General features: G+C 37.0%; 3 long non-coding RNA genes across 3 annotated transcripts in view; all 3 read left to right on the top strand.

Annotated features, from left to right (window-relative positions):
- Positions 1 to 15262, top strand: part of LOC148981764 (uncharacterized) — a 42784-nt gene extending 27522 nt beyond the window's left edge. The window contains exon 3 of the long non-coding RNA XR_016168392.1: positions 14969 to 15262. This is a non-coding gene — a long non-coding RNA (uncharacterized LOC148981764). The remainder of the gene's footprint in view (positions 1 to 14968) is intronic.
- A 193-nt stretch (positions 15263 to 15455) lies between these two features.
- LOC120469481 (uncharacterized) lies at positions 15456 to 17122 on the top strand. The gene is made up of 3 exons (XR_016168198.1): positions 15456 to 15581; positions 16041 to 16111; positions 16268 to 17122. It is a non-coding gene; the product is annotated as an uncharacterized LOC120469481 (long non-coding RNA).
- A 311-nt stretch (positions 17123 to 17433) lies between these two features.
- LOC120469480 (uncharacterized) overlaps positions 17434 to 22774 on the top strand; it is a 93901-nt gene continuing 88560 nt past the window's right edge. Inside the window, exons 1-4 of the long non-coding RNA XR_016168391.1 lie at positions 17434 to 19548; positions 19632 to 19700; positions 19826 to 20077; positions 20611 to 20728. This is a non-coding gene — a long non-coding RNA (uncharacterized LOC120469480). The remainder of the gene's footprint in view (positions 19549 to 19631; positions 19701 to 19825; positions 20078 to 20610; positions 20729 to 22774) is intronic.

Below are 22774 nucleotides of genomic sequence, written 5' to 3'. Positions count from 1 at the left end.
ATACAGTATTCATCCTGCCTTGTATCAACAGTTCAGGCATGTCACAAAGCTCAAATCATCTCAAACTGGTTTCTTGAACAAGACGATGAATGCCCTACACCCAAATGGCCTCCAGATCTCAATCCAGTAGAGCAGCTTCGGAAGATTCGCATCATGGATATGCAGCCGACAAATCTGCAGAAACTCTGTAATGCTATAATGTCAATATGCAGACTGATCTCATGAAGTAGCGTGTGTCTGACACACCAATTCGTATTTCCATTTTTGGCGTGCTATCAAGACGCATAATCGCCTTTCAGCGTGTTTATGAACGCCGTTGACTTAACGTTATATAAATATATGACTTACCTCAACCCCGTCCCTAAACCTAACCGTCACTGGGGTTAATGGCATTTATGACTGTTCCCTTACCATCCTAGGAAAGAAAAAGATACGACTTACCTCAACCCCATCCCTAAACTTAACCGTCACTGGGGTTAATGGCATTTATGACTGGACATTTGACGGCGTGTACAGACACGCGGAATGACGCGGACGTTAATGGCGTAGACATACACGCACACACGCGAATACACGCGGATAGCTCAAAATGCGTAGAGATAACACGCCACTTGACTCAAAAGTGGCGTGTGTTTACGCAAAAGTCATGATGTCATGTTGCAATATGGACCAAACTCTGAGGATTTCCAGCACCTTTTTGAATTTAAGCCATGAAGAATTAAGCAGTTATGATGGCAAAAATGGTCCACCCCAACGCATTCTCATCCTTTAACGTCATATAGAAAGCTATAGGACAAAACGGCGCTATACTACGCACATGGCACCCGTTATCGTTAATATAACACGCGCTGTGAGGGCTAAGTTTAGGTGTGGGGTAGGGTGTGCGTGTCATTCACGCTAAAGGATTTATAACGTCTTGGGTTTGTTGTGTTATATTAACGATAAAGGGTGCCATGTGCGTAGTATAGCGCCGTTTTTGCATATAGCGTTCTATATGACGTTAAAGGATGAGAACGGGCTGTCCACCCCGGTACTAGCAATTATACCTTTTAAAGAGACTGTCCCACTGGCCGACAGCAGCAGAAAAAGAGGTAGGGTAGGCTACTATTATTTTTCAATGAGCAGGTGCAATCCCTCAAAACCGCCACAAACCAACACTTAACAGTACTTTTAAACTTAATAATATGAAGTTAATTAATGTTAATGTGCTCATGGATGTGATAATTCCCATGACCCCAAATTTTTCTCAACATAACCCTTTCACTTCAAATGAGCAACTACAATCCTGTTTTTCCATGTTAAAACCTCTTTAAAAGACACATGTAATTGATTTGACATCTGTTAACGCTAGTGTCTACATGGTGATCTGGGTTCTTCTCTGTCCCTGTGATTAACCCATCCAATCAGATGAACTACAAGGACCAATGGCACAGATCTGTCTTAAAGCTCCCTTAAGAATCAGTGGGTCTTATCAGCACTGTTATTCTGTGCAATTAGCATGCAGATCTGCCCTCCACTGTGATTAGGAGGTTGGAGTTAAATGAATTAATTTAAAAGTGTAGGCTGGAAATTAAATTCACTGGTAGGATTACAATCCATGACCTTATTCAGCTCTAAGCACACATGCATCATCCTCAGCTAAACCAGCGAGCAGCATCATAAAGGGAACAGGCGCAGAGGTGTGGATTTTTGCTAATTGACTTGATTTTCACCATATCCCTTGTAGGGTTGAGAATGAGGGGCAGGATCCTGTACCAACATGGTGCATAAGCAATCTCTTTGAAGTGTACAGATGGGTTAAAACGTGGGACCAAAGCAGCATACTGTACACCAGGTGTAAGTACTTTGATGCACGTACTAAAGACCGCTTTATCATTGGAAACATGTCAGCAATGGATCGATCGAGTCCAAGTCCTTACTCTTTGATCATGTTTTTAAATGAATCAAATCCATTTTAATCAAATTACTTTGACGGAATATGTTTTTAATACTCACCCATGCAAAATTGTAGACGATAGTCACGGAACTGCAAACAAACAGTAATCGCCTTTTATAGTTTGTCCCGAACCAATATAACGTTGTTATGCTGTGTTATCGCCATGTCATAACCGTAATTACAACACGGCAACCGGAGACATTCTTCCCGGAGATGTTCCCCAGACAGCAAACTGACATTGAATCAACGTGGAAACGACGTCTCTCATGACATTGAAACAACGTTGATTTTGCTCATCGAATTAACGTTGAACCAACGTCAGACGCGGCATTCTTCAAAGCTAAATGAAAATCGAAAATTGGTTTGCTTTCATAACGTTGAAACAACATTGATTTCAAGTTGATTTTCCGTTAGTTTTGAACGAATGACGCGTCTGACGTTGGTTCAACGTTAATTCGATGAGCAAAACAATGTCAGATCAACGTTGTTTCGATGTCATGTTTCCACGTTGATTCAATGTCAGTTTGCTATCTGGGTCATGATCTCAGACTCGGATTTATGCGTTTCTATGTCAACACCGACTTGAGTCTGCAGCAGTCAGGAGGTACAACTAGAGCTCTGTAAGTTGTTTGCATTCATTATCATTGTAATATTGTGTGATTTGAGAGATGTAGTAATTTAATGCCTTCTCTCGTGACGCTTTGTAGACTCTTCTGTGTGCGTTCATGTGTTTTGAAGGTGTGGTTTTGACGCTCTGAGGGGAGCTCTTCCCAGATAGCAAACTGACATCGAAACAACGTTGATCTGACATTGTTTTGCTCATCGAATTAACGTTGAACCAACGTCAGACGCGTCATTCTTTCAAAACTAACGGAAAATCAACTTGAAATCAACGCGTTGTTTCAACGTTATGAAAGAAAACCAATTTTCGATTTCATTTAGCTTTGAAGAATGCCGCGTCTGACGTTGGTTCAACGTTAATTCGATGAGCAAAATCAACGTTGTTTCAATGTCATGAGAGACGTCGTTTCCACGTTGATTCAATGTCAGTTTGCTGTCTGGGTTATGTTTTCAAAGCTAGCCTGCTATTGCTAGCCTCCCTGAAATGACCTACCCTAACTAGCTTAAAGACATCCTTGGTCAAGTATTTTCAATAAAACATTCATGTCTGTCAACAGCTGCAATTGAATTGTCAACCTGTTGGTCCAAAGACAAGCTGTTATCCACTCTATGTATTTGTTCTCTGTGATTTCAGAAGATTTTAAGTTGTATTGTTACTTTTTTTTGTGTGTGTGTGTGTCCTTGTAGAGCTTAACAGATGCAGTCACTTGTTGTATGAAAAGACAGAGACTTTAAAAATGTATTCTTGTATGTCTTGGAAGAAAGAAGGTCATACAGGTTTGGAACAACATGAAGACAGATTTTTTTTTTTTTTGGTGAATAGTTCCCTTAAGGTTTGTTAGTGAACAGCGTGGTTTTGTCAAGCCAAATTCGTCTAAATTAATTTCCTTTTAAGTAGAGTTTGGAAGACAGATGGACTCCAAAGGTTGAATTACCGAAATCCCATCTTCACTTATGTCATTGCCTCACTTTTATTATGCAAAATGAGTTTCTGCCATGTGTGCCATTTTTACAGAGGTTACACTACCATTCAAAAGTATAAGGTTGGTATGACAGTAATATTGTGAACAGTAATATTGTGCAACAAAAAGCAACATTTCGACCCTCACGTCTTCATCAGGCACCAGTACTTTTTTGGAGCAGTACTTTTTCAGTGTGCGGACTTCACACTTCTTTATTTTGTGTAAACATACACATCACTTTCAAGTGAAGTTGCGTGTTATCTATACGCATTTTGAGCTACCGTGTGTATGCGTGTATGTCTGCGCCATTCATATCCGAGTGCATGTAAACGCCGTTAAATGTCCGAGCGAAACGGAGCAAAATGTACATCTACATCTGGGGAGTGATATTTTTTTCTTAGGATGGTAGGGGAACACTCATAAATGCCATTAACCCCAGTGACGGGTAGGTTTAGGGACGGGGTTGGGGTAGGTCACATATTTATATATACAGTAATGTCATAGACATATACACTAGACCTCACCTTGGATACGACAGTTCATTAGAACGAATGCGTCAATAGAGCCGCCATCTTAAAACAGGGGAGCCCCTCCACTTTAATGCATCAGCGTCAATGTAGTAGACACAGGTCTAACGCAAATAAAATCACCATAAATCATCATGAATGCGATTTTTCTTGTTTTTTTTTTGGTTTGTTCCAACGGTCAGACATGTATTTATCATTGATTCCAGAATTTTTTTTTTTTTTTTTAAACGTTCTTCCTAGTTCAGATTTCATCCGTGAACTTCATACGCTGCACAAAAGTCCGCCACCATCAATGAATTCGAAGTAAAGGCAGAGATAGCAGCGTTACCTAGCTACTTCCTATGACAAGACCCCTGTTCCAAGATGGCGGCGGTTTTGACGCATGCTTAGAACCCCCAGGTGAGGTCTAGTGTATATGTCTATGCAGTAATGTAACGTTAAGTCAACGGGGTTCATAAACACGCTGAAAAGCGATTATGCGTGTTGATAGCACGCCAAAAATGGAAATACGAATTACACAGCTAAAAACAAACTCTGTTGTGTGCCGGCTTTGTGGCTTCCATTTATGCCATCACGTGACGTCATGATGCAACGCCATTGTTTTCTTAGATGATATGGTTAAATTCACCAATGTTTAAAAGCAACATTACACAGCTCTGTTTTCATGATAATTCTTATACATTTGGAATATATTCAACCATAGTGCCTATAAAAATATTGATGGTTTAACTTAAAAAAGTAAGTAACCTGGTTGCCTTAAAATTTTAAGTTGATTGAACTGGAAAAAGTGAGTTAATACAATGAAGGAGATTAATTTAACCATCAGAAACTTAAAATGATATGTTATCTGAACTAAATAAATTATTTAAGTTGATTTGACAAAAAAAATGTTGTGATTACTACACTGTAAAAATAACACAGTCTCATCCCAAATCGTCATATAACTGACGTTTTGGGACGTATTTTGACCATACGTCAATATCCGCCTTTTTAGGGCCCCCTTAAACGTCGGTAGATGGCGATCCCGGGCCGTCATACAACTGACGCTTTACCTTTAACGTCAGTTAGGTGACGGGTTAGGTTTAGGGTTAAGTTTAGGTATGGGGTAGAGTTAGGATCCCATAACCTCATCTACCGACGTTTAAGGGGGCCCTAAAAAGGCGAATATTGACGTATGGTCAAAAGACGTCCCAAAACGTCAGTTATATGACGATTTGGTATGAGACCGGGTTGGTAAAAAATATTGTTGGTTTAACTTAAAGTAAGTAACCTGGGTTGCCTTAATTTTAAGTTGATTGAACTGGAAAAAGTGAGTTAATACAATGAAGTAGATTAATTTAACCATCAGAAACTCAAAATAATAAGTTATCTCAACTAAATAAATAATTATAAAGTTGATTTGACAAAAGAAAATATGTTGTGATAACAAATCTTGAAAATATTTTTTTACAGTGTAGCAGCACAGCTTAGAGCACAGCGTCTAGACACCACTACAATTTGAGAATAAATCCAGGATTTGCTTTAGAGAAGTTAATAAAAAATATGGGGTGTCTTGACATTGTTATTTTTCAGCTCTACAGTAAGAATATTTATTCAGCTAGGAAGGAAGAAAGTAATATGTTGTTGTTGTTGTTGTTGTTGTTGGCTTTTTATTTTTTTTATGGCAGTTCATTTCTATGGTTCACTGCACATAAACCAAGCACCTATTTTATTCAGGCACTCTGAAGTTGGTGGTAATCCACACATCCGAAAGCAAAATTTCATGACATTTTACTATCCCAGGGGAGAATTCTTACTGGAAAACAACCCAAGATTCTTTGCATTCCTCGATCAAAGGCCTCGCTCTGATTCTCTCGTGCGGTTCTCGATGTGTCTCCCAATCAACAGTACACTTTTATAATTCTTCTCAAGGGTGGATCCGTTTCCTGTTTTCTTGAGTGCCTTCCTTTCAAAGCAGTTGTTACCTGCCATCTATTAGCCTGTTCTCCTTGAACTAGAATGTCAATCTTCAAAAGGATTCTTTTGTGTACGACCAAGAACATTTTTAAATTTATTTTCACCTCACATCCAGATTTCAATCAATCCATTCAGTAAGGTCACATTATTTTTCATTAAATATGGTATAAATCTGAATGATGGGTGGCAGCGAGGTGTCCTTGATATCTGTTGATTGGGGTTTAAATTTAATAAATCGTTTTAAACGTGAAGTTGTAAACAAACACTGCTGTTTGAGTTATGAGGAAGTCTAAAAGGTCATTGTCAGCTTTTCATTTTCATTCAGTTTTTGGAAGTGTGGATACAGATGGTATGTTTAGTAAATACAGCAAGGGGAATATTTTCAGTGCTGCCGCCCACGTAAATATTAATCAGAACACATGAAAAAATGAGAGCTTAATTAATTACCCAATCAAAACAGAAAAAGACCTCTATCAATATGTGCCTGGTTGAAATGGGAGCAGTTCATATATGAAGTGAGCTGGCTAAACATATGAAACTTGGTGACTCGGGAAGAAAGGACAGAGAAAAACATTAAGTAAAATACAATGAATTATTCACGTTTTAATCAGTTAACCTTCAAATGGAGACACTGTCTGTCGGGGAGAGTAAAACAATTTGGGTACACTATGAGTACTACTCAAATGGAAGGTTGCATAGTGATGCTTGTAGGCTCAGGGAACGGGATTTTCCCTTACATTTTTCATGTAGAGACATTATCCCTGCTCATATGGACTCATAACGAAGGCTGCCTTCAGGATTGTTTAAACTGAGATGTCCATTGACGGAGCTTGATGATGTGGCAGCGAGATATGCAGGATAGCACCCTAATTGCAATCAGCAATTGTTACTTTAACCCTCTGATGCACTTTGTATGATGGTGGTCAATTTTTTTTTTTTCACAATTAAATGAATGTACTATATTAAAAAAAAAAAACTTAAACGTTTCACAGCAGATTATTGCTGTGAAAAAGTAAAAAAGGGAACTTAAAAAGAGCTACAGAAATTTTCAAATGAACTATATATTTTCCAAAACACGTTGCTCTAAAACTGTGAGAAAATCAAAGCCAAATAAAAAACTTGTGTTCCAAATTTGAGCGTGAAATCTCAAACAACGATCCTTCAGTAAGATTTTGTTTGGGCACAGCACCAAAAAGTTCCCACTAGATGAAATTAATTTCACATTCTTTTTCAATGCGGACAATTTTTTGACCACAAGGGGTACAAATGTTAATATTTTATTTTTCCAGTGTGTGTGTTCACAGAAAGGGACAAAAACGTTATGTTTCATACTGTTCGTAAAAAAAAACAATACTTGAATAAAACCTGACAACCAATAACATCTGAATTTAGATTTTTAGTGCACCCAAGAATGATTTTCTTGTTTTCTAGAACAAATATAAAAAAAATCTTAAATTAACCCTTTCATGCATGAATTATGATAACCTCAGTCAGGATTTTTTTCCTTTGTGTTTTCATTGCCCTTAGGGCATGATTTGATTTGATTTTGTTTTTTAAACAAATTTTTCAAAGAGATTTTCAAATGTCCACTTGAGTGGACAGCATGCATTTATAGTTTAAACTGAAGAGATACTGTATTAAGCATAATACAATAATCAAACAGATAAATTATGTGTATTTAACAAACTAATCAATACAATTACATCAAATCATGTGAAAACTATAAAATATATGAAAATATATATATAAATCCGAAATATTGCAAAGGCAATTGAACTGCATTCAAGTTGCACTTCGTGTATCTTGGATATCAGAACATGATGATGTGATTCCGTCAGAAATGTCTACAGCTGTCAATGTACAATTGTGGAAACACTCAGATGCTCCCTCCAGTGTGCCAGACTATGTCAATTTACCCTTATTAGCTGATAATTCTGATTATGTTAGAGATGGACACATTTCTAGCATAGCCCCTCTTCTGAGAAAACCTAGTGATACATTTTTTTAAATCTCATCTGAAATGAGCAGTGTTGGGCCAGGCATAACGCATTCAGATTATTTGGTTGATGTTACAAGGAAAGTAATGTGTTAGAAGTAACATGCATTACATAATCAGATTTGTTTTAATGTTTCGAGTAAAGTAATGTATTACAAGTAATATGCATTACCTACTCAGATTACTTTTTGATCTAACAATTAATTACAAGTAATGTGCATTACGTAATCAGATTACATTTTGTTGTTACGAATAAAGAAACGCATTACAAGTAACATGCATTACATAATCAGATTACTTTTTGATCTAAAAAAGTAATGCACTACAAGTAACATGCATTATTTAATCAAATTACTTTTTGATCTAACAATGCATTACAAGTAACATGCATTACATAATCAGATTAATGTTGATCTAACAAGTAATGCATTACAAGTAACATGCATTGTGTAATCATTACTTTTTGATGTTACGAGTAAAGAAACAGGTAAACAGATATTTTTTGATCTAAGAAGTAATGCTAATTTTGATGAAATTAGTAAAGTAATGCATTACAAGTCACAAATTATGTAATTACTTAACTTTTTTAGACGTCAATGAAAATTACATTCTAATAATACAACTACATTTATTTACAGTCAAAAAAAGTTACTGCAGATTAAGTATTTTCAAAAACAATATTCACAGTATAAGTATAAATTGTAGCTAAAATATAGCCATTGATGCATGAGGTCCACTATAGTGGACTGGTGATTTATCAGATTTTTCTCCCAATCTAAAATCAAAACTTGGAAAATTTTACTGTGATATGACTCATTAGATACTGCTTGATGCTGCAATATTTTTTTTACCTACAAGAGTGTCCTAGGATAGAAGGAATGGGTGGATATTCCGGAGCACCTTGGCATGTCTGACTGGCCATTGGCCATCTTGGTTTTGAGGGGGAAAATATCAAAACTCAATGGCTTATAACTTTGTTGCAATGCATAGGATGATGCACCAGGGTCCACTGAAGAGATTGATGTGCAACTTTCCCATCAAAACCCTTGCAAATTCAAGAAAATGCTTTTTAAATAGCTGTCCACTGTAGTGACCAAGCATGAAAGGGTTAAGATAATTTACATGACATGCAAATATAACTTAAGATATTATTACATAAACTACTTGTTTTTGTTTCGAATAACTGATCAAAATTAAGTACATTTCTGCTTAAAATTAGAATCTTAAAAGAAAACTTGATTTAAAGTGAAAGCTTATTTGTATCACCCCCAGATATTTTTACTTAATTTTGATCAATTTTTCAAGTCATTTAGCTTCTCAATATATCTTGATTTAAGAATGTTTAGAAATTTTCTAGAAAACAAGACAAAAATACTGAGGAAAAGTTTTTTTTTTTTCAGTGTATTTGAAGAGTTCAGATGCAAAAGCCTCTAAATGCCATTTGAAATGTTCTTCTTTAATGTTGATTTTTATCAAACTTGTATATTTAAGTCCAGTAATTTCACTTGAATAACAATTAATAGGTAATTATCATTGCCATTTAAGTGAAATCACTGAACTTAAATATACAAGCTTGATAAAAATTATACTTATTATATATTATATATATATTATATATTATATTAAATTATATATAAGTAAATTTCAAATGGCACTTAGAGGCTTTTGCATCTGAACTCTTCATTTGTTGTTGTTTGGAAACAACCTAACCCTTTATTTTTGTAGGGTTACATCTAATGTTAAAAATGTCTACGAGCCCCAGACTATTCTTTACTGAATTCAAGTCCTGTTATTTAAGTTTCTCCAACCATCTAGCTGTACAACAATACCCCACCGGCGGGCATGCGGTTACTTAAAACCTCCCGCGAGTGACGGCCCTTTTGGGAGAGACGAAAGCTCTGGTTTGTGCTGTCTGCATTCTCACTACAAGGAAGATCTCTTTTTACAGAAGCAGCCATTACCGTGGTGAGCATGTTGGTCGGGGAGAACTCCAGGTGCCCTCCATTAGTGAGGAGTGAAGGCCGTAACAGAGCAAACAGTTGGACTGTTTTCATCATGATAAAAGGAAGGTAGGCCACAGACTCAGGGATGGAATAATACCAGTGTAGTAGAGGTGTTTTGGGGTCAGAGGAAAACGGAGAGGAAACATTTCTAAAAAAGACACTGTTTGAAAAGAGGTGGAAAACGTCCTCGATGCACTCTGATCTGATGGATAAACTAAGGGGCTGAAATGTAATTCATTTTTGTATCAGCTTTAAATTAGAGCTGTGAATAAGCCTGAGGGAAAAAAGAAAAGTTATAAAAGCAGCACATTAATGTAACATATAATTTGCAGATAAAATCTGTTGAACAGTTTAGACAACACTTTAACTGTTACAATCAGTGGTGGCACATAAAGGTAAAGTGTGCCATTTGTAGCGCTGAGTGCTCTCAGGGATGAGTGAAGGCAGGATCCATGAATGGATCATTATTGCAGTGATTATTATCTTTCTAGCATTTTTTTATGTTTGCTACTGATAGACTGGCCATCTTTCCAGGGCACTTTCCCCTGTGTCTGGCCTTAGTAACTGGGATAGGCTCTACCCCTATGACCCTAGAAGGTCTTATAAGGATCAATGCGAGGGCTTGGAGCCAGAGGGGCGTAAGTGGCGAATATGAGTTCTTTATATCAAAATAAAGGTCTCAATGAGCTCTATCCAATGGTGCCAAAAATACCTATCTGAGATCAAACTGTATTGTAAAGTTTCAAAATTTTGTTTTGTCTCTCCTGTAAAGTTTGTTAAAAGCCACTTACGCCCCTCTGGCTCCAAGCCCTCAAATGAATGAAATGAGCATGTTTGGTAACAGTTCTTCTAACCCTAAATGATAGAGTTTGAGCCTGGTGAATCTTGACATTGTCATCCTGGAATATGGCCATGATGTGTCTTTCTACATGGTTGTTTAAGAAATGAAAAGCTACACACTCCGTCAATTAGTGTTGGAAGAACTGTTAACAAACATATATCATACTAGAACACAACAATCACTGCAATAATGATCCAATTATAGACTCTTAAAGGGATATGATTTTTAAGCTTTGTATTAGTAGAAAACCTGTATGCTTTTCACCCTCATATACCCCTGAGACGCGAGATTTATGTAATTTTTGTCTGGAAAAAATCATCCGATGACGCAAAAATCGGCATTTTGCGTCATTGGAGGATTTTTTTGGCCAGAGGCTAAAGACTACAGTCAGTAGTCGGGTCTGTCCCGCATGTTCTCAACCCACCCATAGAGGGAAGATCTCACTCACAGAATGAACACATAGTGTCGGCCATCTTGTTTTGGAAGCTAAGCTAGCAGGCTCTTGTTCTGTGGAGAAAGCTGAGTAGCAGGTAACCCAGTAGTACGGTGAGTAGTACGGTAACCCACCGTCCTCTTTTTCCTGGACATGTCCGGCCGTCGAGATCGTACAAAATGTACGGGATTCAGCTTTTGCTTTCTGCAGTCGCCATTAACTGTTTACATGTAACGTAACAGCTTTTGTTTCAATCTAACTGAATTCATTCTGATTGGTGGATCTGAATGTAGTGTTTACATGAACGCTAAACAAGTGATCGGTTGATGTGCGTTTTAACATTGCTAAGAAAATTCCCGCTCCTCCGTGAGAGATACGAGACCGGTGCGTCTCACAGGTGTCGCTCATCGGTAATCACGCCACCGGCCTCGCGCCGTTCTCCCGCGGCCCTCACTCGTCCCGCTCGCTACTGTAAACATAATGAATGATGACTGTATTACGCAAAAGCCGAATCCCGGACATTTTGAGCGATCTCGAAACACATTTTCGGGCAGACTCATCATGGAGACTCGCTAGTAGCCTAGACTTGTTGTTTAACTACTGCGCTCTGTTACCGGTAGGCGTGGCCTCCTAGGGCAGCGAAGCAAGTGCATTCTGGGAGTTGTTGTCTTTCATCAACATAAGCCAAAAATACATTTTCTGGCTTTTCTCAGTCTAGAAAGCTCCAAATTCAAAAATAATTTCACATTTCTTCTACATAAATGACCCATTTTAAATAGACATTCATCTTTCCATAGGTGAAGTATCCCTTTAAGCATTTGCCTATTGAAATCCAAATCCAGTGTATTTATGTTATATGAATGATAATAATTTATCATTTCAATAATATAGCCTATTCATATAGTTATTATATGAATTGACTATTAATATTAAACTTAATAATAAACTTTGCAAAAGTACCAAGTACCATTGGTCAGCCAAACTGTAAGTCCTGCCCCAAACACTGAACTGCTCAAACAATTTGTAACATCTGAAAAATTATCCTTAAAGTCTTTATATTTCATGGAACATTTCAGTACTAAATGATTTAGCCATGCATTATCCACATGTTTCTCTCTCTTGAAAAGCTGTAAAAATATACATCATAGGCAAAAAAAGATGATCATATTTTCTGTTTGAGCATTATCAGGCCTCAGAAAACAGATTCACTACAAGGACGGAGAACACTGTATGGCAGAAAGTTGGCAGGAAATCCTTAATGTATAATAATTTGAAGAGTAGATTATGAAACATTGACTATTTGAATAATTTTCCATAGCAGTGACTCCCATCTGGTGGTGGGAATCATGTGGCCAAAGCACAAATTAATGGGATATTCCCCCAGAAGTATATGAAATTAATGAAAGATGTGTAGATGTGGTTGTGGCCGATGGCTAGTGATGCTGGCGCTGTGCCCGGTCGTGGCATACAGGTGTGCTGGAGTGAGAACAGTGGAAAACACAGGGCAGGAGGCAGGGTAGTCATGGGATTGTAGGCGGCTTAGTTCATTTGCCCTCTATGCAAGCAGGGGAAACGATTGGCTTCCACTGTTCTGTGTTCTCCTCTGGTTACTTTCCCGATTGAGATACCCACATGCATATTAAACTAGACACTTGACCTTGTCAGATTAAATCCAGACTTTAGAAATAGCTTAACTTTAGGTATAAAGCACACTTGAAAAATATCAAATATATTGCATAGTTGCATAAGTATTATGTAATGCTTTCTCCAGGTATTATAGTCTTGCTCATTTTGGCAAATATAAACAAAACAAAACAAAACAAAAAATATCTAGACTTAAATGGAAGATTTATGAAACTGAATTGCATATAGAATTTCCATCCATTTGGATGACACAGTTTTAACATAAACGTAATGCGAGTCATATTTATCAGTCGTACATAAATCAAGATAAGAAATGGAAAATATGCACAAGTTGAATAGGATGGTTTAAATAAAATCAATATAGGTGAAAATAATGGTCACACTTTACAATAAGGTCTCATTTGTTAACATTACTTAATCAAGAATCACTTTATTCGCCAAATGCATCAGCAGATGCACAGGAATTTGATATGGCCATCAGTTACACACAAACTCACACACAAACATATGCGTATAGCTAGAAAAAGCATGTCTAAAAACAATCAAAAAAATAATAAAATAGTCACTGTAAAAAATGATTTTTTGGTGAAGTAAATACTAGTGAAAAAACCCAATGTAATTTACTTGAAAAAGTTAGTTCAGGCAAGAATTTAAAAAACTAAGTAAATTCCATATCAGTACTTATTTCAAGCGAGTATAAATGAAAGTGTAATATCAACTCAATAAAATTAAGTAAAAATTACTCAACTTTTCTGATACTGGGGTTCCCATCATGCACTGGACCTTGAATAATTAATGAGGTTCATTTTTCACTGGTTTCCAGCTGTATTTACACTGTTTTATTATTGATTTTTGTTTTCAGTATTAGTAAATTGCCATTTTGTGACATTTCGAGTAAATTTTTTGCTTAAAACGACACATTCAAACACAAAAACGATCCATCAAATGTTACCACCATTGTGTATTGTCTACCAAGTATTGAGGTGTTTGCATTCACATAAGGCTTAAAGTCTGACATGATGTATATATAAATTACTTAGATGATCTAAGTAAAGAACATACTATAAATGACTAATAAAATTCAAGATAATTGTTTTAGTGAAGTGTACAAAGGCAAAGGAAATCGGTATTAATCAACCTTTTACAAGCCGAGTTAAAATTACTTATTTTTTGTAAAGTTTACTTAATTCCACATTCCAAGTAAATTTAACTTAAAGATTTCTAATTAAAGCTACTGATAAATATGTTTAGGATTTTTACTTGGCAAATCTTTGTAAATTTACTAGCATTTTCTGAGTGAGATCGTTTAGCAAGGTTTTTTCAAGTAAATCCTACTCCAAATTTTTTACAGTATAGTGCTAAATCATCTATTTATGCAATTATGATGTATATTATTATGATGTATGCAATTATGATGAATGCAATATAATGTATATTAAGTTTATTATGCTAAAGCTTTGTAATCCAAATGGATGTGAATTTTATATGCAATTCGAAATTATTACTAAATTCTATAGGAATAATATTCAGAGAGTGATTGCATTGAAAGTTTTCTTCAAAACTATTACCCACGTAAGCATGGAATTTAAAAATCTGCAATATCTTACATTTACATTTCAATCAAAGCATAATTCTTAGCAAAGCAAACCAGTGTAAACTTAGTGGTGTAATAGAATAGAGAAGCACTGGGCTGATCAATTGTATCCTGCACTTACAAACTCAATAATTTCTCTGGATGTCATCTTACTGACGGTAGGGGGATGGGATGGGGTTGTGACACTACTTTAAAGCTACTTACAAAGCTGTTAACATCCATACCCCAACGGGTTCACCCTAATTCACATTCACACAACGTTTTTGAGATTCTAGCGTCAGAGAGGTGACTTTTTCAATGAATGCAATTCACCAGGAGACATAGGGCAAAGTGGCACTTAACCTCTACATGTATAAGGCTTTCTAATGCTACCACCTCCTCATTTGAATACCATGCATGAACAAATAACAACGTGGCCAAATATCCATCTGTCTGTCTTTGCTCCTTTCTTTTAGATCATGGCTCAACTGTGGATGATCTAAACACCATAAGACAATTCCTCACAGATGATGATGATGATGATGCCCTCCATTTTGTCTTGGCGATCTAAAAAATCTTCAGTTTTTCCCAAGTAGCCATCAGTATCAGTCAATGTGTACTTACATTTACGAGTCATTAAATCATGTTTAATTTGGACTTCTCTGCGCATGCTCTTTGAGGTGGTGACCATAGACCTCCATTATATGACTGACAGACAAGAACGGTTTGACCTAAAAATATCAAAATTGAAACTACTGTGGAAACAAAGACACCTATCTTGGATGCCCTTGAGGTAAGCTAAAACATCAGAAATGAATTTCAAAGTGAACTATCCCTTTAAGTGTGAAAAAAGGGTTACTGTTCACCACTGATGATAAAAAAAAAGATTTTGAAAGATTTTTGTACTTCAGTTGCCAATGCGCCATTTCATCTAATATTAATACTTTATTTTTATTTCAGCTTTATTTTGATTCACAGAAATGTTGTGTGTCTAAATACAGTTGAATTTAAAATTACATTTTACAACATACTTTTAACTTTGCCTACCATTAACCACAAGGACAGCTCCATTTGACAATGGCCTGAAAGGTGAGTAACATTGGTTTTGCTGTTTCACAAATCCAATATTTGCTGTTGTTGTAATGTTAGCTGTAACAGTAATTGTTTGTCTGGAGCTGCTGACACTAACAACCAACTCTTGCTTGTATTTGTGTGCTTTATGTTAATGTTTTGTTCCCTCATTCATTCGTCTTTTTCGCGTGTTGTGCATTTTGTAAGAACGAATGGAAGTGAGTGTTTGTTTGGGTTGATTTTAAATATCAACAGTGCTTCTCAGAAATCACTTACTGCACCTTTAAAATGTAAATGTAAGGAACTCGCCAATACTGGTGGCAGGAAATTTAAGTAGCACACATTCCCTTTGTTTTGATGAGACCTGACAATGATTGCACAACAGGAGCCAGATTCTGATGCGCTACCGGTGTGTTGCTTTAGGATATCGATTGACACTCTGCATAAAGTTTACGACAGCACCTGTTTCTTCCTCAGCATGAAATCGACAGCCGCGGTAAACCAATTCTTCGGAGACTGTTTTCTTCATGCCCCGCGGCTACTCGGAGGTACAAGCGCACACGTATACTAGCACGCACACAATCAAACTCATAAAGCAATGCTGTTTATTGCAGAGATGTGTGCAAAAGGCCAACAATTAATTTCCCCGTTCAATCCTTGCAGGTGTCATGCATGAAGTTAAAAGGATTTTGATTCTTTTTCAGATGAAAGAAGGCAAGTACTCAAACTGTTCTGAACTTCTGGAAAAAAAGTTTAAGAACAGGAGATGACAGAATACTACCGCCATGCTCAATTATGGATGATGGCCTTTTATCTTCCCATCACTAATTAGAGGAGCTACTCCGCTTTCAAGTTCGTCTTTACATACCAGGCTTCCCTTCTGAAATATCCAGCACTGCTGGTCACCAGTACAAGGTATGTTTTGCATGCTGCGACCAGCATGGGATGCTGGTTTGCATACGTTGCATGTCTTTCGGGTGATGGTATGATCCTAGCAAGTCCGCAACAAAACTTAAGTATGTGTTACATATCGCTTTTCTTGGTGTGTGTGTGTGTTTATAGTTAAATAAAGACCGAGACAGTTTTCCAATAAATTTGAATAAATTGTGTAATAAAGAAAAATGCACATGTTTATTGGTACACAACAAAATCCTCAGTGTTAAACTAACATTGCTGCTCAGTTTGCATATGGTCCCAGTCTATAGAGAGCAAAAGCAATGCTGAAGCAATGTTGTAGTTAGTGATGATTGACCATTAGTGATTACAACTGAAGTTAACAATATTGTTTATGCAATATTATTTATGTATAATATATTGTATAAATTATGCCATGTTACACAAAACATTATAACATTGTTTTGCATGCTGGGACCAGCATGGGATGCTGGTTTGCATACGTTTTGGGTGCTAGTATGATCCTAGCAATCTCAGATAGGGCTCTTACTTTATTTTATTTTTACTCTTAACTGTTTTTATTTATATTGATTGCATTTACTGAGTCCGTCCGACTGTTAATGTACTTCATTTTATTTTTTATTCTAAATTGTTTTAATTATTTACTCTATTTTATATTTATTATGATGATTTTTTTTATTCTAAACTGTTTAAATTATTCTGATTTCTTTTGATTATTTTAATTTCTTCCATGTAAAGCACTTTGAATTGCCACTGTGGATGAAATGTGCTATATAAATAAACTTGCCTTGCCTAGCAAGACCGCATTAAAACACATCTACATATAGTAGTGAGCTGCCTGCAAGTCTATGGTGCCATAAAATATAATAAATATATTTAATCTTAATTTATATAAAAATATATGTATTAAATATATATAGAATGCTATTTAAAGACATAAATTGATTCCTATCATTATATTGTTGCACTGCAATACCTTATCAGACCAATCAGGCGCAGATCTTTGATGAAGTGGGTCCAACTAGCGGATCTAATTAAGGATCCCTGGTGTGAATCTGCAGCAGAGCTGTTGTGATTGGCTGATTGGTGTTAGATGATGCTTTCTGTAGTGCTCTGGGAAACTCTGAGACAATACTAGAGAAGAGACGAGTCACGACTCCAGCAGATCACCCACCATGTTCTCATTAGAGGAAGCCTCTGCCTCCCACACACAGGGGTGATTATCCATCTCTCTTCTTCCTCAGAGCTTCCTCTCTTCTTGTACTCTTTTCTAAGAGCTTTCTTTCCATGTTCTCCAACTCCTTCTCCTCCAAGATCCTCTCATTCAAACTACCGTTCCATTTATTTTTTGAGATTCTCTCTCGGTCTCGCTTGCTGTACCCTAAAGGGAGCTGTTAGTCGAGAAATATTGCCGTTTGATCATTTTCATCTTTCACTCTTTTTTATGTACCAATTTTTTTATATCAGTTGCAAGCATTAAATAGCTGCTAGCCAAAGAAAAAGATTCAATGGCTTATCCGCAATGAGGAAAAGCTGAATTAATTAACAGAAATTATAGTGATCCTCACTAATAGCATGTGTAAGAATAGCATTGGCCCAAATAGAGAGTCCTGTGGGAGTCCTGTGCTTTTTATATCATTTTTCTCAATCTGCTTCTCACATACTAGTCAAAAGAAGAGCAGACCCTCGACAGCTAGTCACAGAACCAACAACTAGCCACTGAACCATCTTATAAAATCTTCTTCAAGGCTGTGCTGGTTGCATTTGAGGTACAGGTCATTGGGTTTCTCAGATTTCGCTTGAGACCGGTATAAGTCTTCGCCTCGATATAGTCGTGTCTCCTTCAATTTGTATTTTTATATTTTGAATATATCCCCCCACTGCATACTGTAACCCCTTGTGCCTCGATCTGGAAGATATCGTGGAGGTATTGCTCCAAACACAGCAAAATCCCTACTGTTAAATAAACTCTGAGAGTGTGAATTATTTAAACTCCAAGCAGTGTGTTAAATGAACACTGAAGCAGTGTTAAAGTTAATGAGATAATTAAGTGAATAATTGAGTGATGATTGAGCATTATTGAAAATCGGAATTTTGTCACCATTATGGTGATCAGTGTTTGTTTGTTTTAGTTTGGCTCTTTACCCTTAATCCATTATCTTTCGATTTTTTTTAATGCTGTACAAAGCCAGGAGAAGACATGGACAAGGTGATTGATGGTATCGGTTGTCTTTTAACATAATCATTATTTCACAATCATTTGACCTGAACTCCATGAAAGCCCAATTTCTGAAATAGGTTAACTTTAATAATTATACTTGGCATGGCATCTGTCGTGCTGGTCATGTTTGACCAACGCATTCTCATCCTAGGGCGTCATATAGTGACGCGTTTGACAATGCGTATACATCCAACGCACATGGCACCCTTTAGCGTCAATATAACACGCTTCGGTTATGGGTAGGTTTAGGTCTGGACTACCCTATCTCACGACCAATTCGTACGAGTAATTAAAAAGTGGCTAATTCGTACGACCTCACTCGTACGAATTTATACGATTTGTCTAAACCCACGAGATGGTTAGGTTTAGGGGCGGGGTCAGGGGTAGGTCATTCGTACGAATTCATACGAATTGGCCAATTCGTAAAATATGTACGATTTACCAAAATCGTACTAATTTGTACGAGTGAGGTCGTATGAATTGTTACGAATTAGCCACCTCGTAAAATTCGTACGAAATCCCGTGAGATCGGGTTGGTCTGGAGTAGGGTTAGATTACCACTAGGAGGCACCTTCTCGCATTGGATGTACATGTATACGCATTGTCAAAAGCGTCAGTAAATAAGGCTTTGGGATGAGAACGGGCTGGTTTGATGGGCGTAGTAACAATAACTAGGGGGCGTGGCTTTTGGGAACAGACAATTGTTGTACATCCAATCAAACTAAGCACAAATTTCTTTGTAAGTTTGTAGGACGCCAAAAGAAGCAGGTGCCAACATTCAGGATGAGCCCATGGAAAAAACAATCCGATGCAAGGGAATATATTGCCTTATAACTGCAATAAATACAGGTTACGTTTGGTTGCGACTTGACGTCCGAAGTTAAATCTGAATCCTGAAGCAAAACCAGTTTAATAATCATATTTCTCCCTAGGCTGACGCAAATGAAGATGTGTGCCCCTCTATTATAGAAAAGCCACAGAAAGAAAACCCAAGCCCTGAGGTAATCAGCCGGTTTCTATTTGAAAGTTTTAGTATAAAAAGTTTCATCATCTTGATTTATACCAAAGCTTCTTTGGTAACCCGTCGATGTTGTGATGTATATGTTTGTTTGCTTTTTCATGTTAGATGGCATTACATCGATTCACTGTGGTGTTGACATTGGATTCTTGATCTCCAACACGTCTCCCACCGAACAATCCCAATTTCTTTTGTTAGGACAGAGCAAGGTCAGACTGGATCAAACCAGAAAGATATCCATAAATGTGCCAGACTCCAGTGAAAGAAAAACATCTCCAACGATCGCACTTTAAAACTGTCCATACGTAATTAAAAGATGAAGTGAACATTTATCCAGAGATTATCCAGTGACATTTTACAGTTAAGTCGTATTTGTTAATATTAGTTAATGCAAAGTTACAGTGAGCAATACATTTGTACACCATGTTTGTTTACATTACTTAGTAAAATTCGAATTGTTTATTGTTTGTTCATGTTATTTTAGTAAATATTAAAATGAACATTGATTAATAAATACTGTGGAATTATTGTTTTTGTAAAGTGTTACCAAAAATATTTTTGCAGGCCTCAACCCTCTCTTAGAAGAATTTCATTTAAATGTCATTTTACAACTGATATTATATACATAGCCACCTGGGTCATGGTTCAGTAATTTCCAACAGTCTCAGTTTTGTACATTATTATTGCACCTTGGCCTTATGAACACTGATCTCATGTTTTAATGAGTGCTAATGTCCACTCCACTGTACGTGGTGTGAATGCCCGTCTCTGATGGTATTGTGAATCTAACCAAAGGTAGTCAGTGACTTATAATGAGTACATTGAAGTCTTTGTCTTCTCTTTGTCACATTCTCCTTACACAATTTTGCTTTTTGTTTGTTTTTCCACACTAGAAGTCTGAAGAGAATCAAGATAATCACTAATAGAGAGATGTCTCTCTTTCACGCACTAGCCCACTCAATTCTCAGAAGAAATACAGTTGGGGAAGAAAGAAAATCCCCTGAAGAAAAGGTAAAATATTTTTCTTCCCCCTTTTTCTTTCTTTTATATGAACACATTCACATTTTCTCAAAAGTCGTGGACTGAGGCCACAGACTGAGGCCGCCGTTTCTCAATATGTGTTCTTGTGGACTTGTGAAACGTCATCAGTCACTGCCCAAGTACTGTTCCAATTCACAGTTCACATCTAGCCAAGTCCAGTTCAAATTCCCGGATGTGTTCTTGATCCGCCCCGTCAGATCTCAACCCAATAGAGCATCTTTGGGATGTTGTGGAACGGGAGCTTCGTGCCACAAAAGATCAATATGGGCCAACATTTCTAAAGAATGCTTTCAGCACCTTGTTGAATCAATGCCACGTAGAATTAAGGTAGTTCTGAAGGCAAAAGGGGGTCAAACACAGTATTAGTTTGGTGTTCCTAATAACCCTTTAGGTGAGTGCATATTATGAGAAAATGAAAGAGTTTTTTTTACCTTGGATACATGTAAACCTATTGTAGGAGACCATCAAAACTTAAAGGGTTAGTTCACCCAAAAATGAAAATTCTGTCAGTATTTACTCACCCTCATGTTGTTCCAACCCCGTAAGACCTTCGTTCATCTTCGGAGCACAAATTAAGATATTTAAGATATTAAGATCGCTCCTGCATACAGTCCATAGGCTTCTTGAGGGACTGGCTCTTGCCGTCCTCGAAAAGTCATTAAAGACATCGTTAAAATAGTCCAAGTGACTACAGGGGCTCAATCTTAAGTTTATCAAACGACGAGAACACTTTTGTGCGCAAAAAAACAACAAAAATAACGACTTTATTTCAACTATTAGTTTATTTCTCCCTCTGCGCGAGTCAGGTTACTAGTTTAAAATAGCGTAAGCTTCAGTTATTGTACGTCACACGCATCACACACACATGACCAGCGTCGGCCAATAGTGAGCCTACGTGTGACGTAGCTCTACGCAATCACACTACGTTAACTGACTTACAGGCTCATGGAGAAATAAACTAATAGTTGAAATAAAGTCGTTATTTTTGTTGTTTTTTTGCGCACAAAAGTGTTCTCGTCGTTTGATAAACTTAAGATTGAGCCCCTGTAGTCACTTGGACTATTTTAACGATGTCTTTAATGACTTTTCGAGGACAGCAAGAGCCAGTCCCTCAAGAAGCCTATGGACTGTATGCAGGAGCGATCTTAATATCTTAAATATCTTAATTTGTGCTCCAAAGATGAACGAAGGTCTTACGGGGTTTGAACAACATGAGGGTGAGTAAATACTGACAGAATTTTCATTTTTGGGTGAACTAACCCTTTAACGAAGAACCAATTTATTGTGAAAATCACAATAAATACATTTGACTTGACGTATTTGTCCATAGTTTATGATGATTTGCTTCACTTATATCAGTTTTGCTTGTTGATTCAGATTGATTTAGTCCAGTTTAAGAAGAAAGATGAATGGACAAGCCTTCTATTAAAAACCAATTGAATTACATAGGCTTATTTCTCCAGCCAGAAGCAAACAAATGGAGGCGGAGGTCCTAAAATCAAACAGGCACTGTGGTCTCGGTGGCATTTAAGTTTTGTTTTGCATCTACAGAGATAATTTATTGAAATTTCAATGTGATCGATGGAATGGAATACTCATCTGCTCCCAGCCAAATCTCTTGTTACAGAAAACAGATACAATCGAGCACGTGCCATCCCTAAAACTGGCCATAGCAGATTGTATTTGTGCCTCTCGGCATTGTAATTAATGTTTCAGTTTCCCAGGCCTTTGTTAGAGAGTGTAATTACTCTCCTTATGATTGTCCGTCTCACAAGTACTGAAACCTTTTCAGGCACACATTTTTGCAACACGAAACAATCAGCTTTAAATACAGCAGTTTCCAAATAAAAGCTCTAAAAGAAAAAAAGTCAAATCCTTCTTGGGACGCTCTCGCCTCGGTTTTGCTGATTACATTCAGGGCACGTCTATTTGAAGCGTGAACGGCAGAGAAAACAGTATTTGCACGCCGTTTCTGAGCTGTATTTGGCTTGCTGGCTGTTTGCATTCGAAGACACT

Source organism: Pimephales promelas, chromosome 4, assembly GCF_988280905.1.
Source record: "Pimephales promelas chromosome 4, fPimPro1.hap1.1, whole genome shotgun sequence".
Taxonomy (NCBI): Eukaryota; Metazoa; Chordata; class Actinopteri; order Cypriniformes; family Leuciscidae; genus Pimephales; species Pimephales promelas.
The sequence above is the reverse complement of the archived record's forward strand: the minus strand, read 5'-3'. Positions and strand labels throughout refer to the sequence as shown.